This window comes from Chiloscyllium plagiosum, unplaced genomic scaffold (assembly GCF_037043375.1).
Source record: "Chiloscyllium plagiosum isolate Xiang-an unplaced genomic scaffold, Cpla_swu_hap1 HiC_scaffold_14, whole genome shotgun sequence".
Taxonomy (NCBI): domain Eukaryota; kingdom Metazoa; phylum Chordata; class Chondrichthyes; order Orectolobiformes; family Hemiscylliidae; genus Chiloscyllium; species Chiloscyllium plagiosum.
Window position 1 is genome coordinate 124,697,306 of NW_028270152.1, and position 26,141 is coordinate 124,723,446.

Genomic DNA, 26,141 nt, shown 5'->3' on the forward strand with positions numbered 1-26,141 from the left:
CCGGACTCCAGGCTGAATATTTTACATCAACCACCACCAGCTGCCTTCGTTCAGAAAGCCAGTTTCTATTCCAAAATGCTAAATCATTATCACTCCCATGCCTCTGCAGTTTTTCCAACAGCCTACCATGTGGACCCTTATCAAAGGCTTTACTGAAGTCCATGTACATCATGTCGACTGCTCTATCCTCAACCACATGCTTGGCCAACTTCTCAAAAACCCAGTGAGGTTTGTGAGACATGAGCTTCCCTTGCCGAAATCATGCTAAATATCCGAAATCAAACTGTTGCTTTCTCGATTATTATAGATCCAATCTCTTATAATCCTTTCCAAACTTTATAGACCTTTCGCTCACTGGTCTAAAATGACCTGGGTCATCTCTACTGCCCTTATTGAACAGGACAAATGGCACAACATATGGAAACCTCCAATCCTCTGGTACTAAATCTGTAGATAATATCGACTCAAAGATCAAATACAAAGGCTCCTCCACATCCTCCGTAGCTTCCGAGAGAATCCTCGGATAAATACAATTTGACGCAGGGGCCTTGTCTTCTTTCACTTCTTCTAGAATTCATAAGACTTCTTCCTTACTAATCTCGATCTTTTCTGGTCTAATATCACATATCTCATTTCTCTCCACGACAATATTCTCCTTTTCCTGAGTGAAAAGCCGATGAGAAATATTAACACCTTTCCGATCTCAACAGAGTCCACATGCAACTTCCACCTTATGTCTTTGACTGGCCCTGTTCCTATCCTAATCATCCTTTTATTCCACACATACCTGTACAAGGCTTTAGGGTTCTCCTTTATACTACCTACTAAAGACTGTTCATGTCTGCTCTTTGCTCTTCTTGACTCTCTCTTTCAACCTTCCTCTCGAATGTGTAATGCTCCATCGCCTCATCTGAACCATCATGGCTTATCATCACATATCCCTCCTTCTTCCGCTTAACAAGAGGTGCAATTTCTGCAGTAAACCACGGTTCCCTGAGCTTATCACTACCTCCCTGCCTGACAGCCACATAGCTATCAAGGACATGCAATGTCTGTTCCTTTAACAAGCTCCACATTTCAATTGTCCCAATCCCCTACACTTCGCTACACCTTTCTATGTATCCTAAGTCTTGCCTAATCGCATTATAATTGCCATTGCCCCATCGATAATTCTTGCCATTTGGCAGGTACCTATATCTTTCCATCGCTAAATTAAACGAATTATTGTTAGTCTCTCCAAAGTTCTCACCTACAACTAAATGAAACACCTGGCCTGGTTCATTACCAAGAACCAGATCAAGTTGTCCTCCCGCCTTGTTGGCCCTTCGACATACTGAGTCAGAAAACTCTCTTACACAATGGACAAAAAACTGACCCATCCGACGTACAAGAGTTATAGCTTTTCCAGTCAATGTAACGCAAGTTAAAGTCCCCCATAATGACCACCCTGTTCCTTTCACTCGTAGACAGAATCATTTTGATAATCATCTCATCCCCCTCCCTGGAACTCTGTGGAGGCCGATAAAACATTCCCAGCAGTGTGACCTCTCCTCGCCTGTTCCTAACCTCAGTCTGTACTAACTCAGTAGACGTGTCCTCGTCAAAAGTTCTTTCAGCCACCGTTATTCTATCCTTGACTAGCAAGGCAATTTCACCCCTCTTTTCCTGCCTTGCCTGTTCTTAATGAAAGATCTAAACCCTGGAACCTGCAACATACAGTCCTGATACTGGTCTATCCATATCTCCAAAATGGACGCAACATCGAAGTCCCAGGTAATTACCTATGCTGCAAGCTCACCTACCTTATTTCAGATACTTCTGGAGTTGAAGTAGACACACTTAAAACCAGCTTGCTATCTGCCAGTACATCATTGTAAGCTTGACATCCTGTCCATGCCCTCCATACTCTCATCTTCCTGTACACTGAAACTACACCCCAGGCTCCCATCCCTCGCTGAGCTAGTTTAAACCCACCCAAATAGCACCAGCAAATTTCCCACCCAGGATGTTAGTACCTCTCTGGTTCAAGTCAAGACCGTCCTGTTTGTAGAGGACCGACCTTCCCCAAAATGAGCCCCAATTATCCAAGTACCTGAAACCCTCCCTCCTGCACCATCCCTGCAGCCATATGTTCAAACTGATATCACTCCCTATTCCTTGCCTCGCTCTCACGTGGCACGGATAACAAGCTAGAGGTAACAGCTGTTTGTTTTCTCAGCTTCCATTCTAGCTCCCTGAAATCCTGCCTTCCATCCCTATCTCATTTTCTACCTGTGCTGTTGATTACTACGTGGACCACGACATGGGGCTGGTCACCCTGTCCCCTCAGGACCGCAAAGAAACGATCTGAGATATCACGGACCCTGGCACCTAGGAGGGAACACAACAACCGTGAGTTTCGTTCTTTCCCAATAAACCTTCCATGTGAGCCTCTAACTAATGAGTCTCCTCCTTTCTTTCATTCCCTTCTGTGCAATAGGCAGACTCTGTGCAAGAGACCACCGCACTGCATACGCCGGTAAGTCGTCTCCCCCAACAGTATCCAAAACGGTCTGCTTATTTTTTCAGAAGAACGACCGCAGGGCATCCCTCCACTGACTGTTTTATCGCCTTTCGAACAGTTACCCAACTTTCTTCGTCCTCGGATTAACTGCTTCACTGTAACTCTTAAACTCTTATCTATCACAGACTCTGCCTCCCCAATGATCTGAAGCTCATTCAGCTCCTCCAGTTCCCTAACGCGGTCTTGGAGGAGGGAGAGTTGGATGCATTTCCTGCAGATGTATTTTAATGGGACACTAATGGTGCCCCTCACAGCAAACATCATGCAGGAGGAAGAGTCCTCTCCTTGCACTGCCATCCCTGCTAGGCCCCTTATCAGAATGTAAAAGAAAAGAGAAGCTTACCGGATGTGTTCCTGATGTTTAAGGTTAGAGGAGATTGTTGGTTGGGAGGCCCTACAAAGGTCGGTCTCAGTTTCTGAAAAACAAACTCACATATAGCTGGAGGGAAATAAGAATAACCCCTCATTTGTCAGAAAACTCTGCTCTCTGATGTCAGATGGAATGACTCAAATCAGTGACACTCTGCTACCGAAAGTCGCCTCAACCAAGCTCCCACCCTTCGTGCTGCTGGTGCTGCAAAACAGAAATCTCATCCTACTGCAATTCCTACTGGAGGGTTGTCGAGACTGGGTCATTAAGGGTATTTACAACTGAGATGCTCAGTTTTTAATTAGTCAGGGAAACAAGGGTCACGGAAAAAAGGCAGAAAGATAAATACACAGACATGGAGGGTTGTATCATTAGAAACAGCTAGGAGGGATAGGGACTGGTGTAGGGATTTACAAAGATTGGGAAGGTTGTGTTTTTGGAGAATGTTACACTGATACAGACAGGGTTAGTGAGTGTTTAGTGGCCTACAGATGAGCTCAGAGAGAATGCGTTATGGTGAGTGGAGGAGATTAAAGACACAGAGATGACTGGTTGATAAGAGCTTCGACAGATCGTCAGTGCTGTACGGCTGGAGGGAAGTTATAATAATGAGGGTTGCCAAGACTTAATTACTTTATTAATGTAGAATAGGTCTCAGCACGTAATTGTCAAAGGGAAGTTGAGACAGTCCAGATGTGTTTACAGAGATATAAATGTTGATAGGAGTTTCAGAAGGGAACAGTGATTTGGCGTGCTGTAACGAATGGCAATAATTATAGGGAGGTTTCAAAGAGCAGGAAGACGTGACAGTCATATTGATATTTGTAAAGACTGGAGAAGCTTATAGGCAAGGAGAGTTTTAGAGACTGTAGTAGATCACTGAGATAAGGAGATTATTAGGGATGAAGCAAGGTTGAAGAGACAGGGATGGTTGACTGGACTGAACAAAATCTGAATATAGTCTCCGCAGAGTGCCAACAGGTCATTCGACCCAACAAATAAACAGCAACCCTCTAAAGAGCATCCAACCCTGACCCATGCCTTTCCTTATCCATTAAAATCTGCATTTCACATGGCTAACTCACCTAAACCATGCATTCCTGAATACAACAGTCAATTTATGATGGCCATTTGAACGATCGTGAAAATTTCGGACTGTGAGAGGAAACCAGAGCACCCGGAGGAAATCCACACATTCAGGGGGAGAACATGCAAAGTCCACACACACAGTCGCCCAAGGCTGGAATCGAATCCAATTCACTGACACTGTAAGCATGCACTGCTCGTCACTGACCCAACCGTGCCACCCCTGTATCTGATTATAGAGAGTACTGCAGAGAGTTGACCAGGTCACAATGTTCACAGGGGATATTGGAACAGGAGGAGAATATTGTCAGAAACATGAGAAGATTATTGGAACAGAAGGAGAATATATTCAGGAACATGAGAAGGTTTCATAGATGATATCCATGAAAGGGACTGGAGGAGATTACAGCAATAGGGAGGGTTGTGGAGATAATTACAGAGGTTCGGACGGTTGGGGAGACTGGATGAAGTTCGCAATACTCAGAGTTCTACCAAGTTAGCAAGGATTCTATGGACTGGCTGAGGTTATAGACAGAGGCAGTTGAAGGAAGTGAAAGTTGTTACAACAATTGAGAGGATGTTTCAGACAAATGTATGGTTTTAGTGGCTGCAGGATGTTCGAGAGCGAGGAATACTCATAGTGACTGGAGTTGTTCAGAGGTAAAAAAAACATTGTAGTAATGGGAAGAGGACATCGGGACATATAAGATGTTGAGAGAGGGCAAGGTTACAGATCTCGGGAGGGTTCAAGCGGCTTCAGAACGTTACACATGGGGAGGGTTGGCAGGAAATGCTGTAGGAACGGAAGGGCTCTGCACAGACAGGGAGGTGAAATGAATGGTGGAAGGTTAGAGGTAATGAGGTACTGTAGGTTAGGATGGAGGAGTGCTGTCGGGACTGGAGAAGCTTTCAGTGACATCATGTGGTGGAGAGGCTGGAGGAAGGTACACAGATGGGGAGGTCGGTAAGGACTGGATGTTACAGACAGAGTGGGCTGTAGGTGCTGGGCAAGACATAAGTATTTTTGTAGAGTTTGGTGGATAGTGGTTTCTACACGAATTTTCAAAGTCATTTCGGGAAAAGATGAGGATAGTGCAGAAGTGACGAAGCCAAATTTGGGGAAATGCGCTAATCGTTAGAATATCACTAACACTGGTCAATATCACTATCATGAGACAGGATCTGGCAAACACAGTCTAGGAGGAACTATTTGCAGTTGCGTTCATATTCGGAAATAGGAAGTATGTTGAAGTGATGCGGTGAGAATTCTGGTCTAGTGTGTTACCTGAAGATTGAATGTCAAAGGCAGTAACTCCAGTGAATACTGGCCAATCAATATCGGGAGCTTGATAAAGAAATACAGTGCAATAAAAACAGTCGAATCCCTTCAAAAGTATAGAGTGTGCAAGGGGGGTACTTAAAAATGCCGGGCAAAGAATGGTCTTGAAATATTCTTGGCAGATACTGTTAAGGAAAGGCCACATGGTATTTTTTGAGTGTAGTTAGAGGAAGAGTGTGGCCCCTTGGAAACCAAAGGGACTTTCTGTGCTTGGAGCCAGAGAAAGTAGGTGAGGTCTTCAATGAATATGTCCCATCTGTATTCACACAGGAGAAAGGCATTGTAGCCGGGGATTTCAGTCGGGATGGTGATGTTCGAGAACATGCTAAGATCAATAAGGAGGAGATGTTAAATGTCTTCACAGGCATAAAGGTGGAGAAATCCACAGTGCCCAATGAAATGTATCCAAGGCTGCTATGGGAGGTAAGGCAGGAGATTGCTGCGTCCCTGGTGGATATTTCTAATACACAGATAAAATGCCGAATGACTGGATATAGCTCATGTGGTTCCTTTGTTGAAGAAGGGCAGCAGGGATAGGCCAGATAATTACAGAGCAGATAGTCTGACAGCAGGGGGAGGGAAATTATTGGGAACAATTCTGAGGATGAATCAACACTTGAAACAGAAGGGATCAATTCGGCTTAGTCATCACAGATTTGGTACAGGAAGATGTCTGAGGAATTCACTTCAGTATTTTGATTGGTATCTAAAAATATTGTTGAGGGCAGTGCAGATGATGTGGTTTACATGGAGTTCATGAAGGCCTTTGACAAGGTCCCACATAGAAGGCTGGTTCAAAAGGCAAGAGCCATTACTATCGAAAGCAAGTTGATAAATTGGATACAAAATTGTTGAATAGACTTCTGCGTGTTTGAAATTCTTTCATCAGCGGGTGTACCACAGGGATCTGTGCAGGAACCATTGCCGGTTATTCTGTCGAATAATAACACCGATGTGAATGCAGAAGGTATCATCAATAGGTTTGCAGATGACATGAAATAAGAGGTAATACGCTGTGGGAATGATAAGCGAAGGACAGACACAATGAATAATCGGTCATTGCGGAGTATTGAGGAACACAGGGATCTTGGTTGACAAGTCCATATATCCCTGAAGGTGTCAGCACAGGGAGACAGGGTGAGAAAGCCACCTGAACTGGAAGCAGGAGGGGGGCCCATATCCTTGTGGGGAGAGTTGCTGGAGCTGCTCGAGAAGATATAAACTATTTTGGCAGTGTGTTGCACCTTAAACAGTCGTACGGTTAGAAAGAAGATTGAGGCTGGTACACAAGTTAAAGAGAGCAATTTGAACAGACAAGGCAGGTAAGAATAGAAAAGGGAATGGGGAAAACTGATGATTAAACTGCATTTATTTCAATGCAAGGAAGTTGAACTCAAGGCATGGTTTGGGACATGGGACTGGGATATTATAGCCCGTTACAGATACAATGCTTAGGGAGGGGCTGGACTGGCAGCTGATTGCTTCCTGTAGCATCTCTACGTTGATACATCGAAGGAGAGGCGAGAGAGGATGCGTGGTGGTGGGCTTTGATTGCATGAATGATCACAGCAATACTTAGAGAAGATATTCCTGTGAGGTCCCCTAGTGAAGCTATTTTAGAGAAATTACGAAATGAGAATGGGTCTTCGCTCTGGTATGATTGTCCTACTGACCCCGAATAATCAGTGGGAGATTGAGGAACAAATATGTCAGGAGATCTGAAATATCAATCATAATAATACGGTTGTTATGGTCGGGTTTTTTTACCTTTCAAAACCTAGACTGGGACTTCCAATGTTCAGCGTTTGCAAGGGAGGAATTTGGTATTTGCGTTCCAGACACTCCCAATCAATATGTAAATAGTCAGAAAAGAGAAAGGGGCAAAACCTGGCCTCCCCTTGGGAAACAAGATCGGGAAAGGGACTGAGCAGTTAGTGAGAAAGCATTTTGCCAAATTGACCACAATTCTATTAATTTGAAAATAGCTATGGAAAAGGACAGGCCTGGTCCACGAGTTCAAGTTATGAAATGGGGCCAGAACAATCTTGATAGTCTTAGCCACGAACTTTCAAAAGGTGATTGGGGAGTCTATTTACAGGGAAAGGGAAGTCTGGCAAGTGAGAATATTTTTAAAGTGAGATAAATTGAGCGATCACCACCAGCATGTTCCTGTTTGTGTGCAGGTCAATGCTGACAGCAATCGGAAACACTGGCTGTATATTGAGGGTCTGGTCAAGGAAAAGGCGGCACATGTCAGGTATAGCCAGCTGGATCAAAGGAATTCCTGGAGAATCACAGGCGCTTAGGAATACACTTTGGGTGGAAATCAGGAATGCAGAAAGGGTACATGAAATAGCCTCAGCAGAGAAGGAGAAGGCGAATCCAAAATCGATTGTATAAACATATTAAGAGTAAACGAGTAACTTGGGACAAAAATAGGGTCCCTTAAAGATCAATGAGGCCATCGATGTGTGGAACTGCAGAATATTTGCTCAGACCCTAAACAAATATTTCACTCCAGAGCTTACTGTGGACAAAGACTGGGGAGCTCAGGGAACAAGAGTAATACGTTAGACCACAGTTGGAGAGCTCTGCAATTCCAGTTCCTCTGCTATAGGAATGATGTTGTGAAACTTGAAAGTTCTCAGGAAAGATTTACAATATGTTGCCAGGGTTGTTGCTGAATAAGCTGGAGTTATTTTCACTGGAGTGTCAGAGACTGAGTGGTGACCGGGCAGAGCTTTATATAAACGTGAGAGGCATGGATTGGGTAAACATTCAAGGTCTTTTCCCAGGGGTTGGGGAGCCAAAAATAGAGGGCATAAGTTTAAGAGTAGATGGCAAACGTTTAAAAAGGAACAGAAGCGACAGTTTTTCACGTACACGGTGATGTGTGTATGGAATGAGCTGAGAGAGAAAGTAACAGAGACTGATACTATGACAACATTTGAAAGGTATCTGGATGGGTATATAAATTGTAATGGTTTAGATGTACATTGGCCAAATGCTGGTAAATCTGGTCGATTTATTTAGACCTTCTGATCAGTATGGACGATTTCGACCGAAAGGTCAGTTTCCATGCTGTACATCTCTATGACTTGAAAAGAGTACACGTTACAGAAGAGGTGGTGCTGGAGGTTTTAAAACACAAAGGCATGGAAAGCCCCAATACTTGGTTAGGTGTATCACAGACCATTGTGGGATGCTAGGAAAGAAATTGTGGAGCCTCTAGCAAAGGTATTTGTACCATTGACAGCCATGTGCGATGTGCTGGAAGGCTGGAGGTGGCATGGTGGGCAGTGAAGGAGCATTACTAAGATTACAAAGGGATCTTGATGAAATGGATGAATGGGCTGAAAAACTGTAGATGGAATTCAATCTGAATAAATTCGAGGTAATGCATTTGGTAAATGAAACAAGGGTAGAGCTTATACAATTAATGTTTGGGTTTTAGAGCAGAGGAACCTCCGGGTTCAAGTACATAATTGTTGAAGTTTGCATCACATGATGGATAATTCAGTGCTTGGCGTACTTGACTTTTGCTCAGTCTATTAAGTGAAGGATCTGGGACGTCATGTTGAGATTGTACAGATGTTGGTGAGACTTCTTCTGCAATACTCTGTCCAGTTCTGGTCGCCCTGTTATCGGAAGGATATAATTAAGCTGCAGGGGTTTCAGAAGACATTTACCACGGACGTTGCTGGGTATGGAAGTCTTGAGTTCTGAAAAATGGCTGGATAGGCCGAGTCTTTTTTCACTGGAGCCTCGAGGATGAGAAATGACCTTATGGAAGTTTGTGAATAAAAATGAGGGATATGGATAGAGTTAATGGCAGTTGCCTTTTCCCCAGGATGAGGGAGTCTCAAGTGGAGCGGCCACAATTTTTAGGTTAGAGGAGGGATATGTTAAAAAAAAGACATGCAGGGCAATTTGTTACACAGAGGGTAGTTGAGTGTCGAATGAACTTCCTGAGGAAGGTGTACAATTACACCATGTAAAAAACATTTGGGTAAGCCCATGAATAGGAATGGGTAGGAGGTATAGGAGGTATTTGGGCCAGCAACACGCTGCTGGGTTGTATTTAGTTTGAGATTATTGTTGGTATCAACCAAAGGGTCAGTTTCCGTGCTGTACAGCTCTGACAAGACTATGGTTTTGTCCATTAATTAAGAAAGACTGCAATGGAAAGCCGTGGAAGTAAAGACCAATGAGTGCGATGTGAGTGGTGGGTAAGTTGTCGAAGTGATTCTGACAGACAGGAGTTATATGCATTGGGTAAAGCAAGGATTGATGAAAGATAGTCAGCACGACTTTGTGCGTCCAACGTCAGCTCTCACCAACATGATTGCTTTTGTTGAAGTGGAGACCATACATTATCTGCACTAACGTCAACAGGGCCTTTGATACGATTTAGCATGAAATACTAGTTTGTAAGGTTAGATCACATGGGATCAGGGAGAGCCAGCCATCTGTACACAAAATTGGTTTGACAGTAGGAGACAGAGGGTGATGGGAGAGGGTATTGTTTAGACTGGAGGCCTGTGACCAGCTGTGTGCTATAAGAATCGGGGCTGGTCCACTGATGTGCATCATCTACATAAACGGTGTCGTTGAGAATATAGGAGTCATTGTTCCTAAGTTTGTAGATGATCAAATTAATTTTGTAGTGGACAGTGAATATGGTTATTAAAGGGGATGTTGAACAACTGGGCCAGTGGACCACGGAATGAAAGATGTTGGATCAGGTGTTGGATTTTGTTAAGACAAACCAGGAAGGACTAACACAGTTAATGGTCGGGCCCTGGGCAGTGTAGTCAAACAGAGAGAGAACAAGGGGTGCAGTTACATTGTTCCTTGGAAGTGGCGTCACAGGGGGACAGGGTGGGGAATGCGGCATTTGGCACACTTGTCCTCATTGGTCAGAGTTGGAGATATTTGTAACATTGTCCTCCACATTTCCCTTGGGCAGAGCAGGCTAAACGTTGACCGTTTAAAGGATTATAAAATTATGCGGGCCCTGAGTAAGGTGAATAGTCAAGGGTACGTGAGTCCAAATTCGAGGTATAAACTTGAGGTGAGAGAGCAAGGGTTTAAAGAGGGAGCTGAGCGGCAAAGTTATCCACAGAAGATGGTGCAGATATGGAATGAAATTCCAGTGGCACATGGGAGAAACAAGAACGGTTACAACATGGAAAAGAAATTCAGCAGGTACATGGAGAGGAGAAGGTTTGAACAGATATGGGCCAAACGCACACAAAAGTGACTCGAACGGTTTGGGTAAACTGATTGGCATGGAGTAGTCGGGCCAGAGTCTGTTTCCGTGCTGCATGACTGTCTCTATTTATTGGAGGAGGAGACTACCAAGATAAAGCATGTTGTAGACACTGAAGCATATGGAGATATAGGGATGTTGGTCTGAAATGCATTGCGTTTCAAATATGTGGAGGGACTATTGGAAAGGGAGGAGGTTACAGGACGGGAATTATTATACGAGTTACAAATTATTGAACACACTGATCCATGAGACATGCCATTGATACAGTGTTGGAGAGGGAACACAGAACAGAAAGATCCCAGGCAGCATTCCCACCCTCTCCTGAGAGGCCTGCTTTTCCCTCTGTCGGACTGATGTTCACAGGCCTGATTGATAACTGGGAACTACCGATGCTGTCTCAGTACAAAGTAAGTAAAAGTAGACGTGGTGATTGTGGCTGGGGTGTGTCTGCAGTGTGCTCCCCCTCCAGCACTTTAGCTAGGTCATGTCTTGTTGGCCGATTTTTGAAGCCCTCTCATTGCTCTCTGCTCTGTGCACTGTGAGTGATCTTATCTCACTGCAGGATTTTTTGAAGGCTCCAGATCTTCCTGCCCTTTGCCTCTCTGGCTGACCAACCATCTTCAATGTGGTGATGGACGAGACACCCAGCAGTTGGGAAGTCTACTGAGTTGGGAAATTCCTGAGTACCTGCAGGAGACAGAGAAATAGACAGAACGGGAAATTAGACTGATGCAATGAGCATTACATATGGAGAATGGTTCTGAGTCCTCAGAGATCTGGAAAATCCCAGGCTCCATCCCTGGCCTGTGCTGCCTCGTCTGTCTGGAGTTGAGAGTTATGTTGGCTCAGGATCTGGAGTAGTTGCAAGAGCTCTGTGACTCCGCACTTCAATGCGTCAGCAGGGAGACCATCTGCTCCAGCAGCCTTGTTGTTCTTGAGCTGGCGGACAGCCTTCTCAACTTCTTGCGGGGCTGGGCATTGCTGAGCCTGTGGTGTATAGTGTGCTGTGGGATACGTTCAAGGACGCTCGGATCGATGACAAAGCCCTGTTTGAGGAAGTCTTTGAAGTGCTCCCCCAACGTACATTAATTGTTTCTTTGTCTTTGATCAGAGTCATTCCGTCCTTGGCCAAATGTGGGGTGGGTCCTGGGGGGTTTGGGTGATAAGGTGGAATTCAAATGGATTATGAAGTTTCACAGTGACCACACCAAGTGTACCCAACAGTCTGAAATTGAAACAGAGCAAGTTACATGGGAATGAGAGGAGAACAGGGAATACAGATTGAAATATATGGCTCTAAATCAACAGCAAGAATATATTTTGCAGAAAGAATGTTTGGGGACTCGTCAACCGAGGTAGTATGGGCTGAGGTTAGAACCAGAAAAGGAGAAGTCACCCAGTTGGGAGTTTTCTACATGCCTCCGAATAGTTCCAGAGATGTACAGGAAAGGATAGCAAAGGTGATTCTCGATATGAATGAGAGAGACAGGGTAGTTATCATGGGGACTTCAACTTTCCAAATATTTACTAGGAACACTATAGTACGAGTACTATAGATGGGACCGTTTTTGTCCAGTGTGTGCAGGAGGGCTTCCTGACACAGTATGTACACAGGCCAACAAGGGGCGAAGCCACATTAATTTGGTACTGGGTAATGAACTCGGCCAGGTGTTCGACTTGGAAGTAGGTGAGCACTTTAATTATTGCAATCACAATTCCGTTAAGTTTACTTTAGTGATAGAAAGGGTTAGGTGTATACCATTAGGCAACAGTTACAGCTGGGGGAAAGGCAATTACGATTCGATTTGGCAAGATTTAGGAAGCATAGGATGAGGAAGGAAACTGCAGGGGATGGGCACATTAGAAATATGGAGCTTATTCAAGAAAAAACGCCTGTGTGTCTTAGATATGTATGTACCTGTCAGGTGGGGAGGAAGCTGTAGAGCGCGGGAGCCGTGGTTTGTGAAGGAAGTGGAATCTCTGGTAAAGAGGAAGAAGAAGGCTTATGTTAGGATGAGATGTGAAGTCTCAGTTAGGGCGCTTGAGGGTTATAAGGTAGCCAGGAAAGACCTAAAGAAAGAGCTCAGAAGAGCCAGGAGGAGACATGAGAAGTTGTTGGCGGATAGGATCAGGGTAAACCCTAAGGCTCTCCTTAGGTAGTTAAGGAATAGAAGAATGACGGGAGGAAGATTAGGGACAATCAGGAATAGTCGTGGGAAGTTGTGTGTGTTGTCAGAGGAGATAGGGGAAGCACTAAATGAATATTTTTCGACAGTATTCACTCTAGAAAACGACAATGTTGTCGAGGAGAATACTGAGATACAGGCTACAAGACTGGGTGGGATTGAGGTTCACAAGGAAGAAGGATTAGAAATCCTGCAGTGTGTGAAAATGGACAAGTCTCCTGGGCCGGATGGTATTTATTCTAGGATACTCTGGGAAGCCAGGGAGGAGATTGCCGAGCCTTTGGCATTGATCATTAAACCGCCATTGTCTTAAGGAATAGCGCCGGAAGACTAGCGGATAGCAAATGTGGTTCTCCTGTTCAAGAAGGGGAGTAGAGACAACCCTGGTAATTATAGACCAGTGAGCCTTACTTCAGTTGTTGGTAAAGTGTTGGAACAGGTTCCAAGAAATGGGATTTATAATCATCTAGAAAAGAATAAATTGATTAGGGATAGTCAGCATGGTTTTGTGAAGGGTAGGCCGTGCCTCATAGACCTTATTGAGTACTTTGAGAAGGTGACCAAACAGGTAGATGAGAGCAAACCGGTTGATGTGGTGTATATGAATTTCAGCAAGACATTCGATAAGGTTCCCTATAGTAGGCTATTGTACAAAAGGCGGAGGAATGGGATTGTGGGAGTTATAGCAATTTAGATCAGTAATTGGCTTGCAGAAAGAAGACAGAGGATGGTGGTTGATGGGAAATATTTATCCTGAAGTCCAGTTATCAGTGGTGTACCGCAAGGGTCGGTGTTGGGTCCACTGCTGTTCATCATTTTTAGAAACGAACTGGATGAGGGCGTAGAATGATGGGTTAGTAAATTTGCAGATGACACTAAGGTCGGTAGAGTTGTGGATAGTGACGAAGGATGTTGTAGGTTAAAGAGAGACATAGAAAAGCTGCAGTGTTGGGCTGAGAGGTGGCAAATGGAGTTTAATGCAGACAAGTGTGAGGTGATTCACTTTGGTCAGAGGAACCAGAATGCAATGTACTTGGTTACTGGTAAGATTATTGGTAGTGTAAATGAGCAGAGAGATCTCGGTGTCCAGGTACACAGATCTGTGAAAGTTGCCACCCAGGTTGACAGGGTTGTGAAGAAGGCATGCGGTGTTTTAGCTTGTATTAATAGAGGGATCGAGTTCAGGAACCAGGAGGTTACGCTACAGCTGTACAAAACTCTGGTGCGGCCTTACTTGGAATATTGTGTACAGTTCTGGTCACCGCATTATAAGGAGGATGTGGAAGCTTTCGAAAAGGTGCAGAGGAGATTTAGTATGATGTTGCTTGGTATGTAGGGAAAACTTTATGAGGAAAGGCTGAGGGACTTGACGCTGTTTTCATTAGAGAGAAGAAGGTTGAGAGGTGACTTATTCGAGACATATAAGATAATCAGAGGGTCACACGAGGTGGATAGGGAGAGCCTTTTTCCAAGTATGCTGACGGTGAGCACGAGGGGCATAGTTTAAAATTGAGGGGTGATAGATATAGGACAGATGTCAGAGGTAGTTTCTTTACTCAGAGAGTAGTAAGGGTATGGAATGCTTTGCCTGCAACAGTAGTAGATTCGTCAAAATTAAGTACATTTAACTTGTCATTGGACGAGCATATGGACATACATGGAGTAGTGTGAATTAGATGGGCTTCAGATTGGTATGACAGGTCGGCGCAACATCGAGAGCCGCTGTAATGTTCCATTTAAAAGAACATTCCATTGGCACGGACAAAACTTTGGCAAGAAAAACCAATCGACTCCCTCAGGTCTTTAAGGATTATATTAGAATAAAACAGGCGTCTATGACAGTCAATAAGAGCTAACAATTCTGAAGGCAGTGTGTCTGAGAAACGGACAAAACATCTTTCAAAATGTTGAGGCAGTGTTAAAGGGAGAGCAAGGGTTATCCTATTAAGAGGTGTGTTGTAGGAAGCGGAAACATTGTTGAGCTTTAATGAGATGATAAGGGAGACTTGAATGTACTGGGAGTTCTGGCAGACACCTGAAGTGTGATAAGTGCCTCACTAATAATAAAAAGCCGATATGGATTTATTGTGGCATGAGGGTTTCACAGAGTTAGGAAGGTAAATATGTGCTGGAGTTGGTTCAAGAGATATGGAGGGTTATGGGCCAGGGGAAGTAATTTCAAATGCAGAGCAAGTTGTAGAACACAAAACAGTTTATAGAGATAGAAAGTGTCACTGGGTTTTGACCAGACATTAACAGGGCAGGAGGGGATACAGGAGGTTCGATATTAGCAGAAGCTTGAGGAACAGGAGGATATTTGGGCCGAAAGGCAGTTACAGACATAAGGAATGCTTTAGGGATTGGAGAAAGATACAACGATAAGCGAGGGTTCTTCTGCTTGTGGAGGAGATGCCAACGCACACATATACATTCACAATCTGCAGGATAAAAATCAGCTCCACGCTGGTGTCAAGTTGTGAAGTAAGGAGGGAAATATGCCCTTTTATTGTTGCATTTATGCCATGTGAGTGTCAATGGCTGCACCAGCTTTCATTACCCACTGATAATTACAAGGGGGCAGCTCAGAGTCAACCATATTGCTGTGGGTTTGGAAACACATCTGAGCCAAACCGAGTTAGAATGTCAGATGTCCTTCACTTCAGGGTATAAGTGGACCAGATGAGATTTTCCTGATGATCATCAATGCTTTTATGGTCATCATTAAATGCTAATAAATGGTCTGACCAATATCCTGTGCAGTCACCATATGGTGTCCCAACTCTTTCTCACAATCTCTGACCAATGAAGTTAAGTGAAGCCAAATGCCTTCTTCCCCACCCTGTCTACCTGTGATACCAGATTTAAACAACTGTGTTCCTGTACGAATCTGTCTCTCTTTGAAAATATTAACACAGGGCTCCACCAGTGACAGTATACGTCATACTCCATTTCCCCTGACTAAAATGTAACTCCTCGCATTTAAATAAATTAAACTCCATCTGCAGCTCCTCAACCCACTGTCCCATCTGATCAACATGCCATGGTAATGCGAGACAGTCTTCTTCACTGTATAGTCTGTCACCAATTTTAGTGTCACCCATAAATGTACTAACTATGCCTCCGATATTCTTCTCTAAATATATATGAATGAAAAAAAAAAACAGTGATCCAGCACCAATAGTTGCCACGCACTACTGGTCACAAGGTCCATTCAGAACAACAAATCCCTACCACCACTCTGTCTCCTACCATCAAGCCAACTTTGTATCCATTAGTGCAGCTCTCCCTGGATCCCAACTTATTAACCAGTCGACCACGCAGATCCTTGTCAAAGACGTTGTTAGAGACAACATCTACCACTCTTCCTCCTGTCTACTTCCTCAAAAACGCAATGAAGTTTATGGGATTTAATTTCTCACACATAATCCCATTCTGAGTATCCATAATACACCATTGCGTTTCCAAACGCATGAAGCTCTTCGAATCTATTCGATCAATTTACACACCACTGACTCTGTCTCAGTGGTCTGTATATTTCTGGCGTTTCGATGAAGCCCTGAACTGATGGAACAGCATTAGCCACTGTCCAGTCTTCCAGCACTTCACCATGGGTGTCGATGATACAAACATCTCTGCAAAGGGCTCTGCAGTCTCTTCCCTAGCTTCTCACAGAATCCGAAAAGCCACAAGGTGTTTATGACAATAGTCAGAGTAAGAGGATTCCCAACTAAGCAATGGGGCCTGTTAGAAACCAAACGGACAATCTGTGCATGGAGCCAGAGGAAGTAGGTGAGGCCTTCAATGAATACTTCCCATCTGTATTCACACAGGGGAAAGACATTGTAGCCGGGGGTTTCAGTCGGGATGCTGAAGTTCTAGAACATGTTAATATCAATAAGGAGGACGTATTAAATGTTTTCGTAGGCATAAAGGTAGAGAAAACGCCAGTGCCAACGAAATGTATTCCAGGCTGCTATGGGAGGTAAGAGAGGAGATTGCTGGTGCCCTGGAGGATATATTTAATAATTTGCTGGCAACAGGTGAAGTTCCGAATGACTGGAGGATATCTAAGGGGCTTTCCTTGTTCAAGAAAGGCAGCAGGGATAGGCCAGGTAATTACAGAGCAAATAGTCTGACAGCAGGGGGAAGAAAATTATTGGAAAAATTCCAAGGGACAGGATGGATCAACATTCGAAAAGGCAGTAATTGATTACGATAGGCAGTACAGATTTGATAGAGGGAGATCCGGTCGGATGAATTCAGCTGAGTTGGGAAGTCTATTGAGTCAGGAACTTCATAAATACCTACAGGAGACGGAGAAATAGACAGACTCGGAAATTAGAGTGATGGAAACACATGCACAATGGTAATAATTGCCATACTGACCTGGAAAATCCCAGGCTTCATCCCTCGTCTGTGCTGCTGCGACTCTCTGGAGTGGAGGATTCTGTTGCCTCAGGATCTGGAGTAGCTGCAAGAGTGAGAGACGCTTACAGAGGCAGCAATTAGACCCACACAGTGAGGGATGCCGCATGGGGAGATAGTGAGTGATATCAGCAGAGTGCAGGAAGATTTCAGGATCAAACCATTGTGTTGGAGGAAGGGGTTTTGATTCATGATGCCGCTGACGTCAGTGCTCAGGGATGGCAAACCTGTGAGAATGCGACGTGATGGCCTGGTGGTATTATCTCTGTGCTATTTATTCAGAAACTCAGCCAATGTTCAAAACCGACCATTATAAATGGGTGAATACATGAGTACTGTGGGGACTGGAGAAGGTTACAGTGATATCTGGTGCTGTCGAGGCTGGAGGGAAGTACACAGACTGGGAGGTTGGAAAGAATTGAAGTATGTTAAAGACAGGGTGGGCTGTAGGTTCTGGACAAGATGATAGAGATAATGATTTATAGGAGCTTTTATTGAGCACAGAGACCATAACTGTTAGCTTCAAAGACATTATGGAAAACAGGTAAGGATTTTGCAGAAGCTAAATACCTAAACTTGGGGAGGCTATTTATCATTAAATTATCACTGTCACTCGATGTTATTATTGTCATTAGACTGACAAGCCTAGACTGCTAGGAACTGCACTTTTTGGAATCTCTATTTGGAACATGGGAGATGTAGAACGTAATGCATTGAGAATTCAGAGCCAATGTGTTTTGGGAGGAGTGAACAGCTAAGGCAGCACATCTAGCGAATCCTGATCAATCGATGTTGTGAGTTTGATAAAGAAAATAAAGTGAAATAAAAAGAAATAAAATATATCCCAGACTGCTATGGGAGGTGAGGGAAGAGAGTGCTGGGTGCCTGGAGGATATATTTAATACTTTTCTGGCCACAGGTGAAGTGCCAAATGAGTGGAGGATCGCTAATGTGGTTCCTTTTTTCAACAGCAGCAGGGATAGGCCAGGTAATAATTACAGAGCAGATAGTCTGACAACATTGGGAGTAAATTATTGGAAACAGTTCTGAGGGACACGATGAATCAACATTAGAAAGGACAGGAATACATTCGGGCTTGCTGTATGGATTTGGTAGAGAACCGTCCTCTGATATTGATGAAGGCAGTGCAGATGATGTGGTTTACATCGAGTTCATTAAGGTCTTTGACAAGGTCCCACATGGAAGGCTGGGCCAAAAGGTAAGAGCCCATTGGATCCAAGGCATTTTGGCAAATTGGATCCACAATTGGTGGAGGGTTGTTTTTTGTGATTGCTCGCCTTTGCCCAGCGGATGTACCACATGGATCTGTGCAGGAATCATTGCTGGTTATTATTTACATTAATAACTCGGATGTGAAAGGAAAAGGAATCATTAGTAGGTTTGAAGATGGCATGAAAGGTGAGGGTGTTGTCCACAGTGAGGGGGATGGTCTCAGGCTGCAGTCTGATATCGATCAGATAATAAACTCAGTAGAGTAATGGCAGATTGAGTTTATTTATGATCACTGTGAGGTAATGCACTGTGGCAAGTCTAATAAGCGAATGATATACATCATGAACGGTAGGTCCTCCTGGAGTACTGAGGAACACAGGGACCTTGGTGGACATGTCCCTAGATGTCTGAAGGTGTCAACACAGGTAGACAGGGTGGGGAATACACCTGAACTGGGAGCAGGAGGGGGACTCACATCCTGGTGGGAAGAGTTGCTGGATCTGCTCGAGAGTGTTTAAACTCGTCTGGCAGGGGTCAGGGACCCCAAACAGTAGGAAGGCCAGAAAGAAGTTTGAGGCTGTTGAAAATATTCAAGAGACAAATATAAATAGACAAAGCAGGCAAGAACACAGCAGACAATGAGGGAAAATTGATTGATTAAACTGCATTTCTTCCAATGCAGAGGGCTGGAAGATAAGGCAGATGAAAACAGAACATGGATGGGAACATGGGACTGGAATACCATAGGTATGACAGAAATACAGCTGAGGGAGGGACAAGACTGGCAGCTCAATGTTCCAGGGGACAGATGCTACAGAAAGGAAGACCAGGAGGCAAAAGAGGAAGAGAGATGGTGATTTTGATTGGGGGAAAAATCACAGCAGTAACTAGTGAGAGTATTCATGCAGGATCGCCGAATTAAGCGATATCAGTGGAACTGAGAAATAAAAATTGGTCCTCAGTTTGCTAAGATTGTACTACAGCGATAGGCAATGGGAGATGGAGGAGCAAATATGTCAGGAGATCTCAGATAACTATTAGAATAATAGAGTTGGAACTATAGGGGATTTTAACCTTTCCAAACCTGGACTGGAATTGCTATTGTGTTAAGCATATGGATGGAAGGAATTTGCGAAGTGTGTTCCAGAAACTCCCAGTCATTATGTAAATGGCCCAACTGGAGAATGGGACTAAACCTGACCTCCCTTTGGGGAACAAGGTAGGGAATAGGACTGAGGTGTTAGTGGGGGAGCACTTTGGAAAGTCACCACATTTGCATCAGTTTGAAAATAGCGAAGGAAAAGGACAGGCCTGATCCACAAGTTCAAGTTATGCAATGGAGCATGATCGTATTAGACAGGAATTTTTAAAGTAGATGTGGAGAGGCTATTTGCAGGTAAAGTGAAGTCTGGCAAGTAGGAATAATTTAAAACTGAGATAAAAGGAGCATTCATCACCAGCGTGATCCTGTTGGTGTGCAGCTCAATACCGACAGAATTAGTAAACACTGGCTGAATATCGAGGATCTGGTCAAGAAATAAATGGGCTCAGAACTGGCTGACTGAAATAAATCCCAAGGATCCGGGCTTAGAAATACACAGAGGATGGAAATCAGGAATGCAAAGAGGGGACATGAGATAGCTTTGGCAGAGAAAGTTAAGGAGAATCCAAAGAAATTCTGCAAGTGTATTGAGAGCAAAAGAAGAGCTAGGGATAAAACCGATTCACTTAATGATCAATGAAGGCAACGATGTGTTAAACTACAAGATCCGAAACAAATATTTCACTTTGGAGCTCACTGTGGATAAAGACTGGGACGCTAAACTGTGTTTGGCCTGATTTGATTAGATTACTGATTAGATTACTTACAGTATGGAAACAGGCCCTCCGGCCCAACAAGTCCACACCGCTCCGCCGAAGCGCAACCCACCCATATCCCTACATTTACCCCTTTAACCTAACACTACGGGCAATTTAGCATGGCCAATTCACCTGACCCGCACATTTTTGGATTGTGGGAGGAAACCAGAGCACCTGGAGGAAACCCACGCAGACACGGGGAGAACGTGCAAACTCCACACAGTCAGTCGCCTGAGACGGGAATTGAACCCGGGTCTCTGGCGTTGTGAGGCAGCAGTGCTAACCACTGTGCCACCGTGCCGCCCACGAACTACTATTGGAATACTGTGTGCAATTCTGGTGTCAAAGCCACATGAATGATGTTGTGGAACATGGAATGGCTCATTAAAAATGAACAAGGATGTTGCCACGGTTGGGAGGTTTGCACTACAGGGAAAAGCTGAAAAGGCTGGGGCTATTTTCACGTGAACATGGGAGGCTGAGTAGTTAAATGAGAAAGGTATTTAAATCATGATAGTCATCGTTAGGGTTAATAGACAAGGTCTTTTCCCCAGGCTGGGGGATTGCAAACCGACAGGGCATAGCTTTAAAGTGCGAGGGGAACTTTTCAAAGGGACCTGAAGGACAATTGGTTCCTTCAGAGGAATATGCTACCAGACGAAAGAGTGGAGACTGATATAAATACATTTAAAAGGCGTGTGGATGGGTATATGAATCTGAAGCGTTTAGAGGGATATTTGCAAAATTCTAGCAAATGTGACGAGGAACGTCATGCAGGAATTGGTCCGAAGGATCTGTTTCCATGCTATACATCTCTATGACTCAATGTCTTGAACTGAGTTCACATTGTAGAAAAGGGTTGCTGGAGGTTTTAAAAGCACAAAGGTAGATAAATCCCCAAGAACTGATCAAATGTATCTCAGAACATTGTTGGAATCTGGTGAAGAAATCGTAGGAACCTGAGCAGAGATATTTGTACCATAGAGAGCTATGTGTGATAGGGTTGTAGACTGCAGGGTGGCATTGTGGACAGTGAAGAAGATTTTCTAAGATTACAAAGGAATCCTGGTGAAATGCGTGAATGGCTGAAAAGCTGTAGATGGAATTCAATCTGAATAAATGCGAGGTAATGCGTTTGTTACAACAAAATGGGTAAATCTTACACAATTAATGGTAGGAACTTCAGTAGTGTTGTAGAACAGAGTGACCTCGTGGTTCAGGTACATAATTCTTTGAAGTTTGCAACATAGAAAGACAGGATGGTTAAAATAAGGTGCTTGCTACACTTGCTTTCATTCCTCAATCCTTTGGATGTAGAAGTTGGAAAGTCCAAAGGACTTTCATGAGTCCACTCTGCACTCACTACACACACACACATACACTTTCTCACACTCAAAACCACTAACCCAGGCAGAGACACACACAGACAGACAAGGACCCAATGCACACATATATTTGAGGGGTGAATTTGTACTTGCAGGGTTACATTATAATTTGCTCAAAAATGCATGCATTCATGTAGAACTCTAAGCCCCAAAACTGCATGAATTTATTTAAAACTTCGTTATCTCACTTTTTAGATTAGAATCAATCTACACATCATGCTATAGACAGAGAAAACAGGTGGGCAACAACTTCAACATATTGTCTAGCTATCACCATTATTAACAGCTAACCCTAGAATGCAACTTTTTTAAAAATAGTTTTGTGATTTACACATGAAAGAAGTGACACTATCACTGTATTCTAACAGATGAAAAGCTTAACAAACAGTCAATTTTTCAATGTATAATTTCAGTTACATTACACTGTAAATTTTTGCTACAAATTCTGTGTTATGAATGAACCCTCCACTAACACCTGATGAAGGAGCGTTGCTCCGAAAGCTAGTGTGCTTCCAATTAAACCTGTTGGACAATAACCTGGTGTTGTGTGATTTTTACCATTGTACACCCCAGTCCAACACCGGCATCTCCAAATCATGACTAGTATGGAAATAGTCTGTTTGCTCCAACTCAACATTATTGGCCAGGTATGTAAATTACCAATCGGCTCAGGGAGTTTGAAAATAAGTTTCTTACTCGAGTTGTGCAAATCGATTGGAAATATTACATGATCAGTTTTACATCTCAACTCTTTCTTAAAATCTCACAGATTTATGAGAGAGGTTTAATGCTCCACGGTGTTAATGACAATGATCAATCCTGCAAAGCAGTTTGCTTTCTGACCAATCCTGAAGCGTTCACTCCCCGGGAATGCTTTTGCCCCGATCCTCACTCAGTCTGGTTGGAGGATCGGCCGCTGCTCGGTGCTCCTGTTCCGCCCCTTCCTCCCAATTGCAGATTTGATTCAGACGTGACTCAGCAGGCTCAGAACAAGAAACATTAAGGGACAAGGGAAGTTAGAGTCGATGACTTGTGATGCGGTGAAAATATCTCGAATCTTGGACCGAGAGGCCTGGGTTCAATTCGCACATTGTGCAGGTGTGTGTAATAACGACTTTGAACGGGTTCATTACGAAAAACAAGAGAAGTCCAGAGTTAAAACAATAGAAAATGCATGCAATGTGGTGGGGCTCAGATGATTTTAGTCTTTACCAAGGGTTTCAGGGCCCCACTGCGTCCCAGTACAGACTTTTGCATTCCTCCTAATGCACAACCAGACACCACCATTGTGGGGGAAAAGTGATGTGATGGGATTATAGAGGTGCTTTTCTGGAAGGAACTCGGTTTTGGAGATGAAAATAGGTGAGAAGGAGTAGGGTTTTGTATGGACTTACCTGTTCCCCTCCTGTCGCAGCATCTTATTATTGCCATGACTCTACCTTGTACATGTTTGATAGAGATCAGTGACATTTCGTAAGCCCGCAATACATGATCAGTCACTCTGTTTAAGACAGGAGACGTATCTTGTAGCACTATAGTCATACAATAATACAGCGCAGAACAGGCCCTTCGTCCGTTGATGCTGCGCCGACCTGTGAACTATTCTCAGCTCGTCCCCCTACACCATCCCAAAATCCCCCATGTGCTGATCTAAAACATTGTTTAAATCTTCCTGATGTGGCTGAGTTGTTTACATTAGCAGGTAGTACATTCCACACCCTAACCACTCTCTGAGTAAAGAACCTACCTCTACATCTGTCTTAAATCTATCACCCCTCAATTTGTCGTTATGCCCCCTCATACACACTGATGTCATAATTGTAGGATAAAGGCTTTCACTGTCTACCCTACCTAAGCCTCTGATAATCCTGTAAATCTCTATCAAATCCCCTCTTAGCCTCCTTCTTGTCAATGAGAACAGGTTCAAGTCTCTCAACCTTTCCTCGTAAGATCTTCCCTCCATACCAGGCAACATCCTCGCAAATCTCCTCTGCAGCTTTTCCAATGCTTCCTCATCATTCCCGAAATATGGGCACCAGAACTGCATACAATATTCCAAGTATGGCCGCACCAGCATTTTGTATAGTTGCAGCATGATATTGCGGTTCTGGAACTCAATTCCTCTACCAATGAAACTAACACACCGTGTGCCGCCTTAACAGTACTATACACCTGGGTGGCAACTTTCAGGCATCTATGTACACGGACTGCAACATCCGTCTGCACACCCACACTACCAAGAATATTTCCATTGACCCAGTAATCTGCCTTCCTGTTATTATTCCCAAAGTGCATCAACTCACATTTAGCTGCATTGAACTCCATTTGCCACCTCTCAGCCCAATTCTGCAGTTTATCCAAGTCCCCCTGCAACATTCTTCCACACTGTCCACTACTCCATCGACTTCAGTGTCGTCTGCAAATTTACTGATCCATCCACCTATGTCTGCGTCTAAGTCATTTATAAAAATGACAAACAGCAGTGGTCCCAAAACGGATCCTTGTGTCAAACCACTACTAACCGGATTCCAGGCTGAATATGTTCAATCAACCTTTACTCAGTGCCTTCTTTCAGAAAGCCAGTTTCTAATCCAAACTGCTAAATCACCCTCAATTCCATGTCTCTGCATTTTCTCCAACAACCTACCATGTGTAACCTTATCAAAGGCTTTATTGAAGTCTATGCATCCAACGTTAACAGACCTCCCCTCATCTACATGCTTGGTCACCTTCTCAAAAAACTCAGCAGTTTGTGAGACATGACCAGCCCTTGATGAAACCATGTTGACTATCTGAAATCAAATTGGTCTTTGCTAGATGATTATAAATCGTATCTCTTATAATCCTTGCGGATACCTTTCCTTCAACAGAAGCATGGCTCACTGGTCTATAATTAACTGGGTCATCTCTACTACCCTTCTTGATCAAGGGGACAACATTTGCAATCCCCCAGTCCTCTGGTACCAAACTTGTAGACAATGACGACTCAAATATCAAAGCCGAAGGCTCTGATATCTCCTTCTTAGCTTCCTAGCGAATCCTCGGATAAATCCCATCCAGCCCAGGGGACTTGTCTAATTTCACTCCTTCTCGAATTGATAACACCTGTTTGTGACTAACCTCGATCCTTTCTCGTCTAATATCTCCGACCTCATTCTTCTCCTCTACAATATGCTCATTTTCCTGAGTGAAAACCGATGAAGAATGTTCGTTTAGCACCTCTCCGACCTTCACAGGTTCCGCGTTCAATTTCACACTACTGTCTTTGAATGGCACTATTCCTACTCTCTCCTTTTATTCCTCACATACCAATAGAAAGCTTTCGGGTTCTCCTTTATTCTATTCTGTAAAGACTGCTCGTGTCCTCTCTTTGCTCTTCTTAACTCTCTGTAAATCCCATCTAGCTGATCTGTAGCTCTCCATCACCTCATCGGAACCATCTTGCCTCAACAACACATAAGCCTCCTCATTCTTCTTAACAAGGGATGCAATTTCTGTAGTAAACCACGATTCCCTTACCTTATCACTTCCTCCCTGCCTGACAGGGACATACCTGTTAAGGACACGCAATAACTGCTCCTTAAACCAGCTCCACATTTCAATAGTCTGCATCCCCTGCATTTTGCTACCCCATTCCATGCATCCTAATTCTTGCTGAATCGCATTATAATTGTCCTTGCCCCATCAATAACTCTTGATCTGTGGCATTTACCTATTCCTTTCCATCGCTAAACTAATCGTAACTGAATTATGATCGCTCTTTCCAAGTGCTCACCTACAACGAAATCAAACACCTCATCTGGTTCATTTCCAAGCACCAGGTCCAATGTGGCCTCCCCTCTTGTCGACATACTGTGTCAAGAAATCCTCCTGTACATATTGGACAAAAAATGATCCATCCGAAGCTCTAGAGTTATACCATTACCATTCAATGTTGGGGAAGTTAAAACCCCATAATGACAACCCTGTTCCTTTCACTCCTCCCCAGAATAATTTTGATAATCCTCTCTCCCACCTCCCTGGAACTCTGCGGAGGCATTGAACATAACTCCAAGCAGTGTGACCTCTGCTCTCCTGTTTCTAACCTCAGCGCAAACTACCAGTCCTCATCTAAACTTCTCTTAGCCACAGATATACTATCCTTGACTAACATGACATGCATGGACCCATTGCAGTGCTTCAAACTCCATGAGGCGGCCATACTGTCTGTGACAGACAGACTCAGTCTGGAAGCTCCTCTGTCCTTAAGAGCTTATGCACTGCCTGCACTCCTCCATTTCCCCTTTGCACGTTCCCTTTCCAAACCACCCCACCTGCATCGCTCCACAACTGGAGTTGTCAAGGCCAGAAATCTGTGGAATAGCCTCCGTAACCTTCTCTGACCTCCTTTTAAGATTTATTTTAAAATCATTCTCTTTA